The sequence below is a fragment of the Peromyscus maniculatus genome, chromosome 20, assembly GCF_049852395.1.
Source record: "Peromyscus maniculatus bairdii isolate BWxNUB_F1_BW_parent chromosome 20, HU_Pman_BW_mat_3.1, whole genome shotgun sequence".
NCBI classification, from domain to species: domain Eukaryota; kingdom Metazoa; phylum Chordata; class Mammalia; order Rodentia; family Cricetidae; genus Peromyscus; species Peromyscus maniculatus.
This window is the reverse complement of record NC_134871.1, coordinates 3,644,105-3,667,750: the sequence shown is the minus strand read 5'-3', so window position 1 is coordinate 3,667,750 and position 23,646 is coordinate 3,644,105. Positions and strand designations below refer to the sequence as shown.

At 38.4% G+C, this 23,646-nt stretch overlaps 1 non-coding gene across 1 annotated transcript; it reads left to right on the top strand.

Moving 5' to 3' along the window:
* The first annotated feature begins 20,834 nt into the window (after positions 1–20,834).
* Positions 20,835–20,941, top strand: LOC121824576 (U6 spliceosomal RNA). Its single transcript, XR_006066506.1, has one exon. It is a non-coding gene; the product is annotated as a U6 spliceosomal RNA (small nuclear RNA).
* Positions 20,942–23,646: the final 2,705 nt, after the last annotated feature.

The following is a 23,646-nucleotide window of genomic DNA, read 5'->3' as shown; positions in this document are numbered from 1 at the left end:
AAGGCGATATAACATTTCTGCATAGATGTAAGTGTTTTAATCCTGTTTCAATTATATGATTGAGGGAGACTCATCTACCTCTTAGAAGTGTACTTGGGTCAGTTTTTTTTAATATACTCAAGATGGCTTCAAACTTGCAATATCTTGCCTCTGCCTTCTGACTGCTGGGTTTACAGGCCTGTACCTCCATGCCTGGCTCTATTTTCTCAATCTTGAAAACACGTGTGATGATTTTGACTTCACAGCATTTTTCAGAAGTTGATAGGCTTCTGGCACATAAGAGCTACCATTAGGACCTTTGTCAAAAGCAGTGAGCAGACTTCCTGGTGAACTCAGCACTCTTTATAAATCTTGGAATGTTTTGGGATTGCAAAGGATGGAGATTTTGTAACTGTCGTAAAACTGTTTCCCATAGGAGTTCGGGGAGGAATGTTTACGGTATCTCAAGCCAGCTCAGGAAATCCTGTGTAAAGTGAAGAAGCGGCGTGTTCAGACACTTCTCTTCACATTGGCACCACCTTTAGCATGTTGTTGTTATCTGGGCTTTGTTAGAATCATCTGGAGATCACAAGGGTGGGTAAACTGGGCTCTGTGTTGGAAACTGGATGAAGACATTCTAAGGATGGTACTTTTTTTGGTTCATCTTGTGATTCCCCACCTCCCCATGCCATGGTATTGCTTTAGAGAATAAATTGAAAATCAGATTTCAATTCTGATTCTACCTCAACCCTAACTGGCTCTGTGAGTCTTAGCCAGGCACCTCCAACATTTTTCCTGCAGTCAACAGCCTCTAGTCATTTGGTTTTATCTTTTCTTAATCATCTTTCTTGCTGGCCATGTCACTTAGTGAGAGAATGCTTGTCTGGCATACGCAAGCTCTTACTCCCTGGGGAAGAGACTTATTGTATTTATTTAAAAACAGTTTAGAGGAAAAAAAAACACATTTAGAGAAAAAAATTGAAGATAGCATAGAAGTATCCTGCACACTCCCTGCCCAGCTCCCCAATTACTGACATCTCACATCAGCAAGGTGCATTTTTAAAAAAGTGGTAAGCCAATCCTGATAGACTGCCATTCACCAACACCTCAATTTCTTCTTTTCTTCTTCTTCTTCTTCTTCTTCTTCTTCTTCTTCTTCTTCTTCTTCTTCTTCTTCTTCTTCTTCTTCTTCTTCTTCTTCTTCTTCTTCTTCTTCTTCTTCTTCTTCTTCTTCTTCTTCTTCTTCTTCTTCTTCTTCTTCTTCTTCTTCTTCTTCTTCTTCTTCTTCTTCTTCTTCTTCTTCTTCTTCTTCTTCTTCTTCTTCTTCTTCTTCTTCTTCTTCTTCTTCTCCTCCTCCTCCTCCTCCTCCTCCTCCTCCTCCTCCTCCTCCTCCTTCTTCTTCTTCTTCTTCTTCTTCTTCTTCTTCTTCTTCCCATAGTTTTGACCCAATGCCACTTTCCTGTTCCAGGACCCCATTCTGGAGTCTATATTAACTTAGCTGTCATCTCTCAGGCTCCTTTTGATTTGACAACCTCTCAGCCTTTCCTTATTTTTAATGACCTTGACAGCTTTGATGAGTCCTGGCCACGTATCCTGCTGCATGCCTCTCAGCTGCAATTTGTCTGATGCCATTCTTGAGATTAGAGTGGGGCTAGGGATGTGGGAGAAGCATGGAGATAATGTCAAGCTCATCATATCCTATCAAGACTTTGTACTCTTAACATGATTCTGCATGTCTAATGCCGACCTTATTGTTTTCCAAGTTTCTCTTCAGAAAGTTACACTTTCCCTCTGCTTTCTATAGCAGTATATTTGAGAAGGAAGTCACCGTGTGCTGCCATCCACACTTAAGCAGACACCTCCTTGAAGGCGAGGTATTCAAATCATATTTAGAATTCTTCTTCATTGTGGATCTGCTAGCATTTGAATGCTTGCTTCCCAGCTGGTGGCTCTATTTGAGGTTTCTGAGGTGTGGGCTTGCTGGAGGATGTATGTCACTAGGGGAAGGTTCTGAGAGATTAAAACTTGCCCATTTCAAGTTTGCCTTCTTTACTTTTCTGTAGATGGAAATTCTTGTCCCACAGGTGCTCTAAAATAATCACTCAGAGTTTTAATATTAAATACAAACCCTCAGCCAGCAGCTCAGGATTGTTACTAACTAGCTCTTACAATGTAACGCATTTCTGTTACTTTATGTGTGGACAAAAGGCTCGTGGCTTTTACCTCTATCCCACTTTTTGCATCCTCATCCCATCATTCCCAGTTTGGCTTTTCTGCCTAACTTTATCGTGTTCAGCTTTTGGTCAGTCAGCTTGTTTATTAAACCCATCATAGTGACATATATTTATACAATACACTGAGCGATTATTCCACAGCACTTTTCCCCTTGCTTGGGTTTGCCATGTGATTTCTCAACTGTTCTGGCCACAATGCCTGGTATTTGCTGCCATGTTTCCCCTATGGGGTGATTACAGACTCATCCCTCTGGAACTGTAAGCTCAAAATAAACCTTCCCTTATATAAATGCCTTGGTCATGTGTTTTTATCACTAAAAAGTGATGAATGCCTTTATCATTAATAGAAACTACTTGTGGATATTTAGTTCATATTTGAGTTATGGTTAAATACTATTATACTTTATTGCTTAAGCTATTTCCAACTGTGGTCATCAGGAATTCATTCTTTTGGCTTCTGTGTTGCTTTGGTCTCATTGCTATTACGATGTTGGTGTGGCAATACCATTTCTTCTTCCTTATCTGACAGAGCTGAGATGTTAGTGTCTACTAACCAGTATGTGTGTACATTTTTAAATGTTTCTCTGTGAACAAACTGTACTTGTATTTATCTAAATATGAATGTATAGTCACATCTCCAATCTATGCCATCACCATTTAGATTATTCTAAAATTTCTCCCTCATAACCTCTATCTGTAACCTTCAATTACAATAGTTAGAAGCATCTCTTTTTCCCATGACCTGTTACCAGTTTTCTTAAGTACTCAATATTTTAGCATATACCATATCACTGTATTGTTAACATATATACCCATGGGAAAATGTCTATCAAGTATAGTAGAGTACTTATGTACAGTGTCTTGTGTCTTGCAGTCTTAAACCTGTATTTATTTAATATATGTGCATTACTATAAATGATCTTAGTAATCATTTTACTTGAAAATTTATAATTATTTATTGAAGATATATAGGAAAGCAAGTCCATTTTAAGAAATATTAACCCATAATACTGTGATGTTTATGTAATAACTTATTAGTTTGAGGAGGATATTTTGGTCAAATATTTTCTACATGAACAAACATGAATTCTGTGAATAACCATAGGTTTACTTCTTTCTTTCCAATCAGAATATAATTTTCCTCTTTCTCTTTTTACTATATAGCCTCTGGAGTAATATTTGATAGAAGTTATGAGGCCAGGCTTAGTCACATATACTTGAAATCCTAGCATCTGAGAGGTGAAAGCATAATTGTGTTTTAGGGGCCAGTCTGGACCACAAAATGAGATGTTGTATAAAGGAAAAAAAGTGGTGAGAGAAGGTTATACTTTCCTCATTGTAAGGAGAAGTGACTTAGTTTCTCAGCATCAATTATGTTGTTAGCTGTAATTTCATTTATTATGGCTTGTTAGATATGTATCAACTTGCATAAGTTTCCTCCCATTTTAGTTAGAGAACTTTTTTTAAACCATGAAATAACATTAAATTTTGTCCAAATCTTTTTCATTTTAAATTAAAATAATCCCATGGACTTCTTTTCTCCTTTCCAATGCTGTTGCAGCGGATTTTTGAGTGCCAGACAACATTATTTACTCAGAGTAAATCATGACTGGCTGTAATGTGGAGCCATATTATATATTTTAAGGAACCATATTAGTCATCTGTGGTTTTCAGTTTTGCATTTTATTGCTACTCACATGTATTCTACTTATGACCCCTGCTGTCTGTCACTGGGATGAGGTTTTGCTCAAGCCTTCCAATTCCCTGTGGCTCTGCTTTTACTTGCCAGCAATTCCCAATTTGCCTCTAAATCTTTTCTTCATCAAGCTCCTTTAAGTGTCTTTGTCTCTACATTGTACTTGAATTTGTACCATTGGTAGATTTTTCTGTAAATAATGCTTCTGTTTGATTACTCAGGTTATTAGGGATAAGAGTTGAGATGTTTTCTTTGACTATATTGAACTCAGTGAGATAAAACAAAATTAAAGATAAGCCTAAGTGGATGAGGTTATATAGCAAGGAAGAAAAAGAGACAGAAAGGTAATATGAACCCCAAACAAAAGTTTTTGTACAATTTTATGATACAATTATGTATATAAAAGATTTTAGACTGGACCATTAGCAGAACATTTTAGTTTTCAAAGTATTTTGCTATATCTTATTTTGATGATTTACAGATAATAACTATGTTTTAAAAAATTTATGCTTTTGACCAATGTAAAAAGGTTAGGTTAAAAAAAATTCAGGGAGTAATGAATTATAGAATAACAAAATTGAATTCCAGTGTGTAACAGTTCATGGTCCCTTTTCATTTCCTTTGTCTTCCAATAAGACTGTGATGTTTTCTCAGGGAAGGAACCACATTCTGTTCATTCGGGAGCATTGATTTAAGTGTTAATGTCCATTTGCCCTAAAGTCTATAAACAATGTGACAATGTGGGCTAAGAGAACCTCATGTAGCAGAATGCAAGGATTCAAACTTGTTTTGTTCCCTGTTGCTTTAATGATGCAGTCCATCCTTGGGTATGGAGAATTAATTCATAGAGTTTTAGACTGATCTTACATAAATAGCAGTATGTAGCATCTGATGTTTCTTAGATTGAAAATACTGTGTGCATCTTGGCTAACCATTAAACTTCCCTGTTAAAGGAAAAATGTGGAGATACTTCAGATGGACAATGTCAAAAAGAAGAGTTACTTTGCCTGACATCAAGGAAGGGTTTGAGGAGGATGGTTGTGATTAGGCTGAAAAATTGGACTTTCTGTGCCCTTGATAATGTAAGAAAAATTTGACAATCCTGAGAACTTTGGGAATATTGTAAAACAGGTTAAGTATCCAGTTGTTACCTGAAGGGACAGCAAGGTATAAAATTTTCATATATATCTGTCTCACAGAAGCCCAGGAAACAAAAAAAAAAATACAGAATCACAGGCTCCATTCTGAATATATTGAAGCAGAATATTGGTGTTAGCATGACCCATGCACGTTAATAATCTTTCCTTCTTTGTTAATCCTATACTAATCTAGTTGAGGGGTCATGGTCAGGTGATAAAATTTGAACTCAAGGTTTAGACAAACCAGAATTTCAATGGAAACTCTATCACTGATTGTAGAGAAGCTACCCAAGTTCTATGAGTTGAAGATCCTCTCTTTGTGTAACAAGGATGAAAATACCTATCAATCAGGTGTACAAGGAGATTGCACAGGCAATGTGTGACTACATTGGGAGCTGTCACTCTAGTTCTTAAGCACAGCAACAATGAATAGTCATGCATCTCTCCACTCTTGTTTTCTTACTTTACTTTAGGATGGTATTCTGTTTAGGTAGTCAACTACTTAACTGTGGAATTTCGGAGTGAGTCCACCTCCTTGGTGTGTAAAACCTTAGAGTTCTCCTTCATCTAAATCTTCCCTTGGCTATACAAGAGATCATTGTGAATTCCAACCAGTGGATCAAAACACTGAAAATGACACTTCTGAGGTAACTGTGGTTTCTAAGCTCCACTCAAAGCATCTTGGAGACAGTGGAATGGATAATAATTAAAAGATGACTTCTCGCTGGGCGGTGGTGGCGGTGCACGCCTTTAATCCCAGCACTTGGGAGGCAGAGGCAGGCAACTCTCTGTGAGTTCGAGGCCAGCCTGGGCTACCAAGTGAGTTCCAGGAAAGGCACAAAGCTACACAGAGAACCCTGTCTCGAAAAACAAAACAAAACAAAAAAAAGATGACTTCTCCAGAGGCAGGACTTCTTCTGACAGTCTGATAGGAAAAAGCCTCCTTTGAGTCTTCCAGGAATCACACTACAGACAGATACAGCCATTAATCAGGCTTATTCAGTAAAGAAATGTCTGCTTTGATAGTTTGAATGCCTTACCTTATCCTATAGCTGGAGTTTTCCTGTGTCCACCCAGCTCCTGCAGCCGCTCAGACCCAAGTAAACACAGAAACTTATATTACTTATAAACTGTATGGCCATGGCAGGATTTTTGCTATCTAGTTCTTATATCTTAAATTAACTCATTTCTATTAATCTGTAAGTTGCCACATGGCTTGCGACTTACCAGTACTTTACATCTTAATTGTGCATACCTACATGTCTGTATGTGTTTCATGTATGTGCAGGTATTGTGGGGACCAGAAGAAGGTGTTGGATCCATGCTAAGTGGAGTTACAGATGGTTATGAGCTGCCTGTTGTCAATGTTGGGGACTGAACCTCAGTTTTCAGCAAGAACATTAAGTGTTCTTAACTGATGAGCAATCTCTTCAGATCCTTTCAGTATTTAATATGTGGAGTTGAATAATTAAAATCACAGTTCTTAATCTTACTGTAATTTCTTATAAAATATAAATGGCAACCCATGTCTGGACTGCTTCTCAAGGAATTTTATGAAGATTGAATGAGATAATGTCTCATTTTTAAGCTATAAATTCCCATATAAGAATAATTATAATTTTTATTTTCTATATTTATATCTTAGGTCGCTCTAGGGTAGAAAAGAAATGAAACATCCATTAACTAGCTTATTATGTCTTGCATGCTTATGCATTTACTACTAGTAAATATTTATTGAACAGACTGGAAAGAACATACACTCTGTCAGAACCTTGTATTATTCCCTTTAATATTCACATTGATCCTGAAAGATAATTATTATTTTCTTTATTGAGATATTTGAAATCCAGAAAAGTTTATTAGAACAGGGTCATATAGCTAGTGGGAAACTGAGCTGCTTCCCTGGTTCAGTCTGATTATGAGTAAGACGAGTCATAGATAAGTATAAAGACTAATATTTTTTAATACTTATTTTAGGGTACTTCAATAACAAGGATAAAAAATAAGGCTAGTGAGATAACTCAGTAAAGTGCCGACTATGCAAGCATGAGCATCTGGGTTTGATGTTCTAGAACCCATGTAAAAGCCTGGGTATGGCGGCACATGCTTATAATCCCAGTACCGGGGATGTGGAGACACACTAGTCCCTTGACTTGCTAGCAAGTCAGCCTATATTAATTGTGAGATCCACATTCGGTGAAAGACTTTCAAAAATTAAGGTGGACAATGACTGATAGACACTCATGTTGACCTCTGGTTTTTTCATTCATGAATACATGCACTTGCATGAGCACACACACACACACACACACATACACACACACACACACACACACACACACACAGAGAGAGAGAGAGAGAGACAGACAGACAGACAGACAGACAGACAGACAGACAGACAGAGATCGAGAGGGACAGGGAAAGAGAGAGAGAGAGAGAGAGAGAGAGAGAGAGAGAGAGAGAGAGAGAGAGACATTTACACATACACAAAACAGGTGCAAACATCTTGAGGTGCTCTGCTGTCCCAGCAAGACCCCTTACCAAAGAGTAAGGATGTTTTGCCTCTTGTTAGTTCTATACTTTTCCATCTGATAAAATTGTTTCCTTAACCCTTGTCTTAAAATGGCATTGTCATGAAAGACCAGTTTACAGTTATGTTTCAAACAACAGAATTTAGAATATTCGGTTATTTAGTCACCAACTGGAACACAAGACAGAGATTTGGAGGGCAGGATAATAAAGGTGACTGTTAAGCTCAGGCCACTGTTAGTGAATCAGTCAGTTTCACTGTTCTTAGCTGTACAGGCACATAAGCAGCTGACATTTTAAGGCCAAATATATGGAATAATTGTAGCTTCACGAATGTCATCCCAAGATTCTCACAGTGGTAAACTCATACTGTAACTTCAAAGTATATCTTAGGCTCTGACTACAACCTGAATAACTGTTGAGTTCAGCTTACATGTCCTCTCTCTTTCTGTGAATGTTTCCTGGTGGGAAGGGTGGAGGGAGTGTTTGCCTAGGAATTCATGTCAACCTAAGACTTAACTTCCTGTGCTTCATGGATTTTCCCCTCAATTTCCACTTTCATGACTCTGCTCAGATCTCCATTTCTACCAATGCTGCCCCTCGACTGCTAAATCCCTCACATTAATCCTCTCCTGGCTTCTGACCATATCAAAAGTGAAGTTTCTCTATGTGGTGCATATGGCTCCTGCCACCAAAGTTTTATCCTTGCTGTGGGATGTTCTGTATGTCCTGTGGGAGCCCGTTCTTGGGTTCCTCGTGGCTTAACCCAGCAAGTCCACATAGAGGATGATTAGGACCACGGGCCTGAGTGCAGGTGTCTGAGATGGTCTGCACTTGGCTGTGCTGTGGGATGGTATGTATGTCAAGTTGCTCTGATTGGTCAATAAATAAAACACTGAGTGGCCCATGGCTAGGCAGGAAGTATAGGCGGGACCAACAGAGAGGAGAAATAAAAGAACAAGAAGGCAGAAGGAGTCACTGCCAGCCGCCACCCTGACAAGCAGCATGAAAAGATGCTGGTTAGCCACGAGCCACGTGGCAGGGTATAGATTTGTGGAAATGGATTAATTTAAGATATAAGAACAGTTAGCAAGAAGCCTGCCATGGCCATACAGTTTGTAAGCAATATAAGTCTCTGTGTTTACTTGGTTGGGTCTGAACAGTTGTGGGACTGGTGGGTGACAAAGATTTGTCCTGACTGGCAAGGCAGGAAAACTCTAGCTACATATCCTTTTTCTTAATGTCGCTTAACTTATTTTCCACATGATCAGACCATTCATCCAAAACACCTTTCTGGCACTTTTGGAGCTGCTGTGGGATGGAGAACAGGAGAGTGAAGCTATGGATTCTGACATAATTCCACCCAAATTCTGCCTTTTAGACCTCTTAGCACCTATTTTAATCAATGAAGACATACACAGTCTGTGAGAGATTGTAGGGAGATTAGGGGAGGAGAGCCTGTCTGTAGCTTCAGTTAACTTTATAGCCTATGTTCCCAGGAACTCATTTGCTGCTGCATGAATTCCTCTGTTCTTGTCCAGGTGGTATTTTATTTGTACTGAAATGTGATTTTATTTGTATGTTAATAATAAAAGTTGCCTGGGGGTCAGAGCCAATAGCAAGCCATAGCAGAGATAGGCGGTAGTGGTGCACGGCTTTAATCCCAGCTCTTGGGAGACAGAGCTAGGTGAATCTCTGTGTGTTCAAGGATACAGCCAGCATTGGAGACACACACCTTTAATCTCAATACCAACCATAGAAGACCTGGAGGTCTGTACAGATGGGCAGTGTAGATGTAACCAACCGTCTTATTAAATAAGAAACACAGAAACAATGTAAAAGAGAAAGCCGAGAAGTCAGAGCTCAGAGCTAAAATCTCACCCTTCCTCCTGCTGTCCCAGCTTCGCGAAAAGAGACCTACTTCCTGTCGGTTCGTTTTTTTAAAGTATGTTGTTCTGCCTTCTCATTGGTTGTAAACCCAAACACATGACTGCCTCGTCACTGTCTGAATGTACAGCCCCCTAGGTCTTAAAGGCATATGTCTCCAATGCTGGCTGTATCCCTGAACACACAGAGATCTTATGGGATTAAAGGCGTGTGCCACCACCGCCACACTCTTGCTATGGCTCTAATAGCTCTGACCCTGAACACACAGATATCTATGGGATTAAAGGCGTGTGCCACCACCGCCACACTCTTGCTATGGCTCTAATAGCTCTGACTCCCAGACAACTTTATTTATTAACGTACAATCAAAATAATAATTCAGTACAATTAGATTATCACCACATTTCCCCTTTTCTATTTTAATAAAAAGAAAAAGAAAGCAAAAGGTTATAACTAACAAAAGAAAAACTATATACAAAAGTACAATAACTATATACAATATATACAAGTAATAAATACCTAAACAGGTATTTGACAAATCAGAGAAAACAATTCCATTATCTATCCTATTTTGATAATTCCAAGATGTATCTAATGTACTTTCTATCCTAATTAATTTTCAACTATAACTAACTAATCTTCAACCATAACTAACTAATCTTCAACTCCCTCAGAGACCCAAGAAGGGAATAATTAGCTAACAAAAATAAAAACAGGAAGTGCATGCAAGCAACTTCCAAAAAATTTTGTGAGTTGACAGAAACAGCCAGCTGCCTGGGCAGTCACCTGAGGTTTCTCCGTAGTGTTGGGGCATCATCTTCAGCCTATAGGCTTAGTGTATCTGACAGACTCATTTGTGAAGTAGGATGTACACAAGGTCAACAGTTCAACCTCACATTGGGTGAGAGCAGTCCACGTACCAGAAACACCTGAATTCCACTAGTGTCCTGTCATGATTCAGGATTTTAAATTCTGGAAATTGTTGACAGTTTTTTAATTCAGCTGTCCATTCTTCTTGGCTGTGTATATATGGCTTCATCTCAGCATCCCCTTCTTCTCTACATCCCTCTATTAAATGCCAGTCTACTTTTGAGAGGCATGAGCTTTCAGCTGCTGTTCCATTGTACAACAGAATCCATTGGCCCTCTGCCTGTTAAGCTGCCTTCGAAGAAAAGGGCACTGTACCTTTTCCGGATGCGAAGGCCACTTCAGGGATGGGGCCATATTGTCCTGGCCTCAGAAGATGCCTTTTGATAAAGCCATAACCACACTTGTTTTGGCAAGAATCAGTAGTCCCTTGTTTCGTGATCTGTCTGTCCATTTTGTCCTGTTGATTCGAGGATATTTTGTTGTCCAGTGGCTTAACTTTTGCCAGAATGAAAGTTGACTCCATTTGCAGTTTCTTCAATGCCCATATTTTCTCTAAAGTAGATTGGTACTGCCAGGAGCCGACATGTCTCAAAAAAGAAAAATTTTCTAAGTTATTAAAACATTTTAAATGCCATATTCTGTAGATCTCTGAAGGGTTTGAAGATGACCTGTCTAAAACATCTCTGCTCAATTTTTAAAACATATCTAATATGACTACAAGTTCTATGATAATGTCTAACTACTAGCTTTCATTTCTTTATATCCTAATAGTTGATAATAATAACATTCAAGGATCAGAAATTTGCATTACATTGTTAAATGGATGGAATAAATACAATTAGAAATATACATATAGCATTTTCTAACAATATCAGTTTCAAATTTGTGTACAATATAAAACAATCCAATCCAATGTAAAGTATTTAAAATTAGTAATTGTCTTTTTCTTTTCTTTCTTTCTCTCTCTTTTTTTTTTAAACAAGAACCTTAAATCTAATCTCCTTTGCTTAGCCTTTTTCCTAACCCTTGACAATAACTTGTAACCAACCCCCCTAAATACTGAAAATTATCCCAGACCCAAAACCCATTAAAAAGACCAAAAAACCACCCGCCCCACACCACCTCTTTGGGAATGTGGGCGTCGTATTCTTAAAATTGCTTCCTGCTGGGTATGGGCGAAGTTTTCTTTATCCTGAAAGAAAAATTTTAGGTTAATTGTCAAATTCTAGGAGAGGTAACTATATCCTTCATTATCCAGTCTGTGTATAATGCCAAAGTTCAGGGTTTATCTCAAGTCCTTATTCAAGTAGTCTTTGAGACTGGATCATCTCAGCTAGTCATCTCAAAATTGCTCTGAGCACCTTGTAGTTCAAAGCTGATTTATGGATGATGTTTGTCAGCTTAATGATATTATTATTGTCCAAGTGGAATTGTTGTTGTTGTGGGGCCCCATCTTCTTTCTGGAGACTTCAGTTGATGTTAGCCCTGGCCATGATTTCCTGCAGAAAACTGATAAGAGACTTGAACACAAAAACATATATATGCAGCTAGCCTTTTTTCTAGAATTAGTTAGTACTCAATGTGACCATTCATATCTTAACAAAGTTTAAAATGTATATATATATATTAATCTTGTAAATTTTGATATAAAATTTATAATTTGAGAAAAGTTTAAAGAATCAGAATAGAATCAAAGAGTTGAGATTAGTAATAGAATCGTCCCTTAATTAATTTTGCTTTTGTCCTGTACCATAGCAGAAGATGGCTCTTATTCTGGCATGATACAGGGAGTTTGCATTTTCCTTTTAACAACATGCTTGAGTTTAAAGAAGGAGAGAGCCATTCTCCAACTCCAAAGTCAGCTTTAAATTTTAATTGAACTGGGACTATTAGAAAACCAATAGTGTTAAATCTTTAGAGAAAAGCAGAAACAAACATTTAGGAAGACATAAAATTTTTTAGATAATATATACCCATACACCGTTTCATTCTGTTTCTTGGGATAGATGATTTGTCCCTTTTCTTCAGGTGTCTCATTTGTCCAGTGTTCTTCAGATTCCTTAACCTTCATTCTCCTACAAGACAAAAACAAAAACCTTTCCCCAAGACTAATTTTGGGGATGTTTCCTTTTGACAAGTTATTATCTGATTAAATGAAAAGGCATGTGTTATTGATACAAGTTAGTTTAAATTGGATGTTCATGCTGGTTGATGAACTATCACCTCCTCTAATTAAGAGGTCTCTCTTGTTCAAATCGAACCTTTATCAATTTTGATGGTACCCACAGCTTATCTTCTCCTGTAGAAACAAAAGCAAAACCACGTCCCCAATGTAATACATACCCTGGTTTCCATTCTGAGGTCAGCACATCCTTAAAGTATATAGGCTGATTTAATTCTGTAGTTTTTTCTATTATCCAATGTCTCTCTGCAGCTGTTGTTCCTTTCTCATTGGCATTCAGAAAATTCAAAGTTAGAAGAGCATTATGCAGTCTATTTCTGGGGGTTTTTGTTACCCAATTCTGTTTATTTAGCATATCCTTTAGAGTTCTGTTTGATCTTTCTATAACTGCTTGACCTGTAGGATTATGTGGTATGCCTGTAATATGCTTTATATTGTAATAAGCAAAAAACTGTTTCATTTTAACAGAGACATATGATGGAGCATTGTCAGTTTTGATTTGTGCAGGTATACCCATGATGGCCATAACTTCTAGCAAATGAGTGATTACAGAATCAGCTTTTTCAGAACTCAAAGCAGTTGCCCATTGAAATCCTGAATAAGTATCGATAGTGTGGTGTACATATTTCAATTTTCCAAATTCTGCAAAGTGAAACACGTCCATCTGCCAGATTTCATTTCTCTGAGTACCCTTTGGGTTACATCCTGCTGGTAATGGCGTTTGATTGTAGAAGGAACAAGTAGGACATTTCTTTACTATTTCTTTGGCTTGTTGCCAGGTTATGGAAAAATCCTTTTTTAAACCTTTACTATTAACGTGATGTTTTTTATGAAATTCTGAGGCCTCCAGCACATTTCCTATCAATAATTTATCAATTTCATCATTGCCTTGTGCTAGAGGGCCTGGCAGACCAGTATGGGATCGAATGTGAGTTATATATAAAGGATGATTCCTTTTCCTGATTGTATCTTGTAATTGAATAAATAGTGAAATTAATTCTGAAGCATCAGGGATAATTTCTGCAGTCTCAATATGTAACACCACTCTTTCAGCATACTGAGAGTCAGTTACTATGTTGAGAGGTTCTGAAAAATCCATTAATACCAACAGAATAGCATACAATTCTGATTTTTGAACTGAATTATACGGACTTTGAACCACTTTACTTAAATTTTCTGATTTGTAACCTGCCTTTCCTTCTTTGTTGGCATCTGTATAAAATGTACAAACTCCGGATATGGGTTTTTGCCGTACAATTCGAGGCAAGATCCAATCAGCTCTCTTTATAAGATCAATTCTATTGCTTTTGGGATATTTGCTGTTAATTTCTCCCAAAAAATTACTGCAAGCTCTTTGCCAAGGTTCACTTTCTGTCCATAATTTTTCAATGTCCTCCTTAGTTAATGGTATGACAATTTCTGCTGGGTCTATGCCTGCTAATTGACGAAGTCTCAATTTTCCTTTGTAAATCAAGTCAGAGATTTTTTCCACATAAGTTTTTAATTTTTTATTTGGTTTATTTGGTAAAAATATCCATTCCAATATAATATCTTCCCTCTGCATTAATATTCCAGTAGGAGAACGCCTAGAAGGTAAAATAACCAAAATGCAATCCAGCTTTGGATCAATACGATTCACGTGTCCTTCATGCACTTTCTTTTCTACCAAGGCTAATTCTTTCTCAGCTTCAGGTGATAATTCTCTTGGACTATTTAAGTCCTTGTCACCTTCTAAGGTTTTGAACAAATTAGTCAGTTCATCATTTTTTACCCCAACAATAGTTCGTAGATGAGAAATATCTCCAAATAATCTTTGAAAGTCATTAAGAGTCTGTAGTCTATCTCTCCGAATTTGCACCTTTTGGGGTCTAATTTTTTGTAGCTCTATTTTATATCCTAAATAATTAATAGAATCTCCTCTTTGTATCTTTTCAGGAGCAATTTGTAATCCCCAGCAAGGCAAAATTTTCTTTACTTCTTCAAACATTATTTCTAAAGTATCTGCATTTGAGTCAGCTAGTAAAATAGCGTCCATATAATGATAAATTATAGATTTAGGAAATTTTTTACGTATCACTTCCAATGGCTTTTGTACAAAATATTGGCACAGAGTTGGGCTATTCAACATTCCCTGTGGGAGGACCCTCCATTGAAATCTTTTAACCGGTTGAGAATTATTATAAGTAGGCACTGTAAAAGCAAATCTTTCTTTGTCTTTTTCTTGTAAGGGTATTGAAAAGAAACAGTCTTTTAAATCAATAACTATGAGAGGCCATCCTTTTGGTAACAGAGTAGGCAAAGGCATCCCAGATTGTAGAGAACCCATTGGCTGAATTACTTTGTTAATTGCCCTAAGGTCTGTTACCATTCTCCATTTACCAGATTTCTTTTTAATAACAAATACAGGAGAATTCCAAGGGCTGGTTGATTCTTCAATATGCTGAGCATTTAACTGTTCTTCTACCAGCTCTTCTAAAGCCTGGAGTTTCTCTGTTGTTAAAGGCCATTGCTGGACCCATACAGGCTTGTCTGTTAACCATTTTAAAGGTAGAGCTGTTGGTGTCTTTGGAAGATCATCAGTTATTGTGCCCTGTTCTTGTATAATATGGATGGCTGGTGACCACTCATTAGAACAATATCTTCTAATATTTCTCTCAGTAACATGTGCTAGTTTATGATTTGTTTCTGAGATTGGAGGGATGTTAATCTGAGTATTCCATTGTTGCAACAAGTCTCGACCCCACAGGTTCATAGTTATGTTAGCCACATATGGTTTTAATTTTCCTCTCTGTCCTTCTGGACCTATACATTCGAGCCATCTTGCACTCTGTTTCACCTGAGATAATGTCCCAATTCCTAATAGTTGAACATTTACCTCCTGAAGAGGCCAAGTTGGATGCCAAAATTCTGGTGCAATTATGGTAACGTCCGCACCTGTGTCTACCAGACCAGACAACAAAACACCATTTATTTTTATCGTTAATTTTGGTCTTTGTTCATTAATAGAAGTTTGCCAAAAAATTTTCTTTATGTTTTCTCCTGAATTTTCTATTCTCTCTGTTTCATCATCCTGACCAGCATGATTTATTCCAATAGGCATTTGGTTATTTAATCGCTCTCCAGAGCAGGCATTTCCTCTATGGCTGCCGGAAAGGTTTGAACTGGATTTGCACTGGGGGCCTGCCTGAGGCCCCTCTGGGAGTTTCCCGAAGACTGAGGCAAAGGATTACCCTGTCTGTCCTTTGTTGATCTACATTCGTTGGTCCAGTTTTTTCCCTTACCACACCTTCTGCATACTCCAGAAGGAAGGGGCATTCTGTTGCCATTGTTCCTTGAAGAAACATTGTTTCTGGAAATGACCTGTCTACAGTCCCTTTTCAAATGTCCTTGCTTCCCACATCCAAAACATCTAACACTCCTCAAACCTTTTGAAATTACTTCTCCTACCCATGTATCATCATGCTCATCAGCTTCAACATTAATTGTTTCTCTAATCCAATCTTCCATAGGTGCAGATCTTGCCCTTAATGGCCTGATTATTCTTTTGCATGCTGCATTCACATTCTCAAAGGCCAAAGATTCAATTATTGCCTTACCAGCTTCTGAATCCCAGACCATTCTCTTTACTGCTGAAGCCAGTCTTTGTAAAAAATCTGTAAAAGACTCTTTTGGGCCTTGCTTCACCTTTGTAAATGACTCAGATTTTTTTCCTGGTTCCTCAACTGTGTCCCATGCATTCAAGGCTGCCGTTCGACATAAAATTAGGGTTTGGACATCATATAAACATTGTGCTTGTGCTGAAGCATATTGGCCTTCACCCATAAGCTGATCCTGGCAAACTTGTACTCCTTTATCCCTCCATTGTTTTTCTATGTTTTTAGCCTCCTCCTTAAACCAAGTCAGAAATTGAAGTCTCTGGCTGGGTTCCAGAACACCTTGTGCAAGGTCTCGCCAGTCCTGTGGTACTATCCTATTATATGTTGACCAAGTGTTTAACATTTATTTGCTTTACATATGGGGAATGCATGCCATAAGATACTATTGCCTCCTTAAACCTTTTTAAATCCAACATTTCAATTGGAGCCCAAGTATTTTGTGTAGCCATTTGATCAGGCATCTGCTGTACGGTTACAGGATAAATTAAGGGTGACTGTGTGAAAACAGGCTTTCTTTCTGCAACCTTATGATCCCGACTTGAAACAACTTCACTGTTAATTTCTTCTGTCTGAATTTTTACAGGTTTAACAAGTTCTTCTAAAGCTGTTATCCTGGCACTTAAACTGACTATCTTTTTAAATATTAAAATGTGGATCATTATAGTGATAAGGTGCATAATTCCACCAATACTAATATTATATAGTTGTTCCATTGCCAGACTGCCTAAAATTTCGAACAAAAACCAATTTTCTTCTAATGTACACATAAAACCCATTTGTTTTTTAATGTGGAAAAAAATTCTCTTTTAGATAGTTTCCTTTAAAATATCTGATATATTATGACTTACCAAATCTGCGTAGAACAGTAGAAATCCGAGAGGATTTTCAAAGCAGCCACCTAGTGTCCCAGGTGTAAATCCAGAGAGAGAGAGAGAGAGAGAGAGAGAGAGAGAGAGAGAGAGAGAGAGAGAGAGGAAAGAGAGAACGCACAAGAAAGCGTAGCCGGCTAAAGCTTAAATGCAGCCACGTGTTCCCTCTTGTGCCGAGTCAAGGCTTGGGTCTGGCTTCCTTAAGCTCCGACCACGTGCGTTGGCTTTACAAGCAGGGCCCTTTTTTAGCAGGGCAGGTCTGAGTTGTTTGTAGCACCGGCTTTAGGCAAGCTGCTCACAGACCTAGGCCCGGGCTAGAAGTTGCTACCCGGACTAGGACGCCGGCAGCTCGGACTAGGACACCGGCAGCTCGGACTAAGACGCCGGCCGCTTCCTGACGCTTCCTCCGCCGCCTGCCACCGCCTGCCGCCCTTGCGGGAAAGCGGACCTGCCGTCAAGCCAAGCGGTTTTTAATGGATTCTTGTCACGTTGGGCACCAGATGTAGATGTAACCAACCGTCTTATTAAATAAGAAACACAGAAACAATGTAAAAGAGAAAGCCGAGAAGTCAGAGCTCAGAGCTAAAATCTCACCCTTCCTCCTGCTGTCCCAGCTTCGCGAAAAGAGACCTACTTCCTGTCGGTTCGTTTTTTTAAAGTATGTTGTTCTGCCTTCTCATTGGTTGTAAACCCAAACACATGACTGCCTCGTCACTGTCTGAATGTACAGCCCCCTAGGTCTTAAAGGCATATGTCTCCAATGCTGGCTGTATCCCTGAACACACAGAGATCTTATGGGATTAAAGGCGTGTGCCACCACCGCCACACTCTTGCTATGGCTCTAATAGCTCTGACCCTGAACACACAGATATCTATGGGATTAAAGGCGTGTGCCACCACCGCCACACTCTTGCTATGGCTCTAATAGCTCTGACTCCCAGACAACTTTATTTATTAACATACAATCAAAATAATAATTCAGTACAATTAGATTATCACCACAGGGCAGTGATGAGGAAGTCATGTGGTTGGGTTTACAACCAATGAGAAGGCAGAACAGAAAGTCTATATAAAGATAAACACACAGGAAGTAGCTCTCTTGGCTGAAGAGGATAGCTGCAGCAGTGAAGGGTAAGGCTCTTAGCTCTGACCTCTTGGGCTTTCATCTTTACATTGGCTCTGTTTCTTATTTAATAAGACGGTTACTTCTACAATTGAATTTATGGATTAAGGAAGAAAAGTTTGCCCTCATTCTGTAGGTAGAGGTGCAAGAGGCTCAGAAGGGTTGGATAGCTTGCTGGAGGTCATGCAGGTAAATGTTTTCAAGGCAGGATTTGAACCTGCCCCCTCTGGCTCAATTCTAGTGTTTCCTCCACTGGGTAGTTATGGTAATTATGGTGGTGGTGGCTCCTCAGTGAGAACCCAGGGAGTTGCTTGATCTGTCTTGGTGTGGAGGTTACTCTTTTTCCTTTGCCCTCAATCTTTTCCTAAAGCCAGACATCGAAGGCACACTTCTTGTTAGGTTGGTTCTCACATGTGATAAAATAGAAGAATGACCCAGATTGATATTGGTTCTGATACAAGCAGGGAAGGGCTTGCAGGCTAAGTCTGGGCATAGATCGAGTGTATATTGTCAGAGGACCTTGTACCTGGTGAAATGTCACTTTTTTTTCATTATTAGATGTGAATCTTGGGTCTCATGCATGCCAACCAAGCTTTCTACCACTGAGCTGTATTCCTATTCTTTTATTTCTTTCTGAGACACGATGATCTCAGTATGTTGTGCAGGCTGAACTGAACTTCATTTATAGCCTAGTTGGGATTTGAGCTTGCAATTTTCCTCCTCAGTCTCTTAAATAAATAGGATTACAAGTATGAGCCACTAGTCCTGGTGTGAAATTCCTTATAATGTATGGAACAAGAGACCATGTTTGTAAGCTCATGATTTTGGTTACTCCAATGTCTTTGAATATCAGTTTTCTCATCTGGAAATCACAAACAATGAAGTTGTATGTACTTCAGTGTGTTGTTCTGGTGCAGAATAAACAAGATAACAGTGGCAAGGTCTCTAGGGAGCTCTTGTACAAACATAGTCCTTAATATATCTTAACTTCCTTGCATTTACAATAGGAGATGAACCTCTTCATTAGCATCTTGTCAGCATTAAGAACTGGAATGTATATACACAGAGTTCAGTTTTAGGATGGGAAAGATGGTTATTTGGGTTTTGTTGCTGTGAGAATAAATTATGCAAAATGAGAAAATAACCTCCATATTCACACAATAGCTACTGTTAAAAATTGTGCAGCCTGGTGAGGGAAATACAACAGAAGCCTAGGGTAGGAAATGAGATTCCCCAGCTAATTTTAGGGGCACTGGTCACTTTCAGAGCATCATTGAGCAGGATCAGCTATACGTTGTGAGCAAGGCTGAGATGAGTGATAAGAATAATAGATTCACAAAAGTGAAAAGGATGCAAAAACTAAGACTTACTGACATTAAAAAAAAACATGATGACTTATATTGGTCTAGCTGATGAACCATGTTAATTTAAGTGTCACAAGCACTCCATGAAGGAGGCAATATCAGTAATATTTTGTGGATGAGAAAACTAAGCTCATAAGATGCTTAGTGATACTAAAGAATCCTATAGATTGATAATGTTTATAATTCAGCATTTGAGAAGGATGGAGATAGAGGATAATGTACTGTCTGGAAATTGCCATGGAAAATGGATTTAGAATAGTGATCTATTTTACAAAATAAATTTACTTAAAAAAATTTTAAAAAAAAGAAAGAAAAGTTCATATTCTCCAAAGAGGATTTATGAAATGAGGTATCCTATATGTACAATTTCTGTGATATTCCATATGACAACTAACACAATGTATGTAAGTTAACTACATCAGTATAAAAATTCAATTCCCTTGTTGATTCTATATACAGGAGATAGTAAAATTTGAAGTCAACTTTAAAAAAAAAAAGAATAGTGATCTAATTTTAAGTTTCTGGTAGGGCTGTGTGTAGAAAGATTTAGGAGCCATCCAGACTAGATTGCTCAACATGTCTTGATACTGAACATCAACCTTGGGCTCTGGAGAAGTGGTGATCATTAAGGCAGATACTTACTATCTTAATCCTTCTGTATCTTCTCATTTCATAGAAAAACCAATATTAAGAGTTATAATTCCTGGGGTCAACCATTCCCCAAACCTGCTTTTAATCTTCAATTTACTGATTCTTAGGACAAGAAAACTTTCACAGTGGAAAACACCAAGCAAGCAAGCAAGCAAGCAAGCAAGCAAGCAAGCAACCAACCAACCAACCAACCAACCAACCAACCATTCAACTAATAATAATTTAAAAAGGCAAAGAAAAGCAAGAAGAAGTATATTTGTTGGCATCCGGGTCTGATGAAAATGTAGCACAGAAGTATGAGTGTTAGAAAATTCTTAAAACTCATCCATCAATTCATAACAAAGAAAGGGTTTCAAACTTGAGCATATATCAGTAACCCTAGAAGGCCTTCCAAACATTTTCTGGGCCCCACCCACAGACTTAAAAAACAGTAGGTCTGGCATGGAATCTGAGACTCTTCATATTCATGGGTGATTGCTGGTACTGTTGAAGAACATGTTAGTAACTTTTCCTTGACCATCAATCTGACTCCCTTTCAAATGAAATGAATTATTCAAACATGCATATTTTAAAAGATCTGGGAGACTCTTCCTGCCACCCTTACGGGATTTGTTAGTAAGAATTTCTGAAAATTGCATCACCATTTATTTAATTAGTACTTGTTTTGGCAGAATATTTACTAAAATTGGAAATACACAGAGAAGATTAACATGGTCCCTGTGCAAAGATGACATGGAAATACTGCAAGCAATCCATAATCTTAGAAGCCTTTTACACCATTAGTTAAAATGTAAAATGGTGTAATGCTATGGAAACTAGTATGAAGGTTCCTCAGAAGATCAAAAACAATTGCCAAATTATCTGGCAGTCAGTTTCAAAGCAGAATCTCAAAAGGGCATATGCATCTCATGTTTATTATACCATTATTCACAATAGCTGGAAGATGGAAGTAACACATGTTCATTGATGGATGGATGAATAGATAAAGAAATGTCTGATACATACATCGGGCTGTTATTCATACTTTAAATAATTATGTGGTGCGTGTGTGTGTTTGTGTGTGTGTGTGTATGTGTGTGTGTGTGTGTGTGTGTGTGTGTGTGTGTGTATGTATACCTAAGGAAGCCAGAAGAGGTCTCAGGTTCCATGAAGCTGCCATTACAGATGGTTGTGAGCCACCTGATGTGGGTAGTTGGAACTGAACTCTCTTCTTTTGAAGGAACAGCAAGTACTCTTAACCAGTGAGCCATCCAGCCCAAGTACTTTTATAAAGTTTGGGTGATGAATCCAATTTGAGGCTTCGATCTTGTCTATGATGTGATCTGTGAGTAAGGATTTTTGAAAGCTCCTCAGATGGTAGTCATAGCTGTCAGGCATTGCTAGATCAGTGGTTTGCAACTTGTGGGAAGTTATAAAAAAATGTCTTTGAGCATCTTGTCAAACTCTAAATGCTCAGGAAGCTTTTGCATTTTCTTCTTGTTACCCCCAGTTAAGTCTGATTACTGCTGTCTCCCTTCCCCTTACTAATTTGAGAATTATAGCATTCATGATTCTTAATGCTTTTCAGATAAAATACATATGTCTCTCAGTTTTTAGAAAGTTACATTTCATCATCTGCTGATGTGTGTGATCAGAGTCCCTTTTGAGCCTGGTGAAACATTCCTAACTTTGGTCACCCATGTAAACAGTGCTCTTCTATCTTTTTCAGTCCTCAGATGAAACATGGCATTGAGTTTATTGTTAAACTATCAAAGTTCTACCGTTTCGTTTGGGCGTTAAGCTTGACAACGCATGGGCCATTTAGGACAAAGGGATAAAGTTTCCGTACAAATGAATATTTGTGTGAAGGGATTAGCTCCTGTCAAGGGTGGTTTGGCCTGCATTTCTGAAAGTCAGTCTTGTTAAAGGGTAGATGGCCAGTCCTGAGGAATTAACTGCAGTGTCAGGGCATGGAAAACAGCTCCCCCAAAGTCCCCCATGGAGAGCCAATTTAGATTTTCATGAGATCAGAGATTTGGCAGCAGAGAGGACAAACTTGCCAGCTCAATGCTGTTTAATATTAATTAAACCTATTATAACTCAGTATCTGTTTCTCAGCTATTCCCAGGCAGAATACCAGAGAAGAAAAAAAAGTCTGTGTTCACATCATATAAGTTGTATAATCATAAATTTATTCATAATTACATATTCATATGATATAATATGTTATTATATATTCTGGATTTCTGAGCATTTTTTTGAGTAACTGAAGATGAATGGGTACACCAAGTTACTAATTTCTATTAAGTGAGCTACCTGGGAATAACCACACAAAAATGTTCTGATGCAGGTGTTATACTTACAAATACAAATTCTCAGTACCCCAAAGAAAGCCAAAACAACTCTGTGTGGCCTGCACAGTAGGCATTAGGGAGTGGGAGTAATTAAAATTGGGACAGGGTTTGCATGAAGACATTGTGGAGAAGATGAGTATCCAATTGAAATGCATTTCCTGAGATGGGGATATGTGAAGGTACCCAGTAGGACTCAAAGGACAAGCAACATCAGAATGTGGGCATTTTCCCTTTTGAGAAGGTGTTCAAACCTGACACCTGAGGTAGAACTATCATTGTCTTTCCTTATCTGAACAAGCATGCAGTGTTGTACCAGGGAAAGAAGCGTGCAGTTTCTATTGAGCACCCTTATTTCTTTTTAACTTTATATTTCTAATATTTAGGTAATGAAGCATCATTAAACTGTGTATTGTGGTGATATTTTGTTTGTGCTTTAACAAATAAAGCTTGCCTGAAGATCAGAGTGCAGAGCTAAGCCACTAGTTAGCCATAGAGGCCAGGCAGTGGTGGCGAACACCTTTAATCCCAGCACTTGGGAGGTAGAAGCAGATGGATCTCTGTGAGTTCAAGGCCACCCTGGCTACACAAGATTGATCCAGTCTAAAAGAGAAACGGAGCCAGGCAGTGGTGGTCAACACCTTTGATCCAGAACTTGGGATCTCACATCTTTAATCCCAGTACTAGGGAGGTGGAGACAGGAAGTCATATAGCTGGGCAGAGAGAAGAATAGAAGGCAGGAGGAGCCAGGAGCTCATTCCCTTTCTGGTTGGGGGTTTAGTAAAGGTAAGAAGTCTCTCTAGTGGCTGGCTGCTCTGCTTCTCTGATCTTTCAGCATTTAACCTAATATCTGGCTCTGGGTTTTTATTAAGGCCAATTAGAATTCATGCTACAGTATATAAAATTGAATTAGGTTTCCCCAAATAGGCTATAGTAGACACTGGCACTGTTATTCACATGGAAGATAAAAGAGAGGAAGCCAAAGGTCGCACATCAGGTAAACTGGTTGCTTGTTATGTACTGAAATGTTCCACAGATTTCAGGTTTCATTAGACATAAAATAAGGGAAAATACGTATTCCAAAAATCAGGATCACTGATGACTCTGGTGGAGAGTTTTGGAAGTATGTGGTCTTCA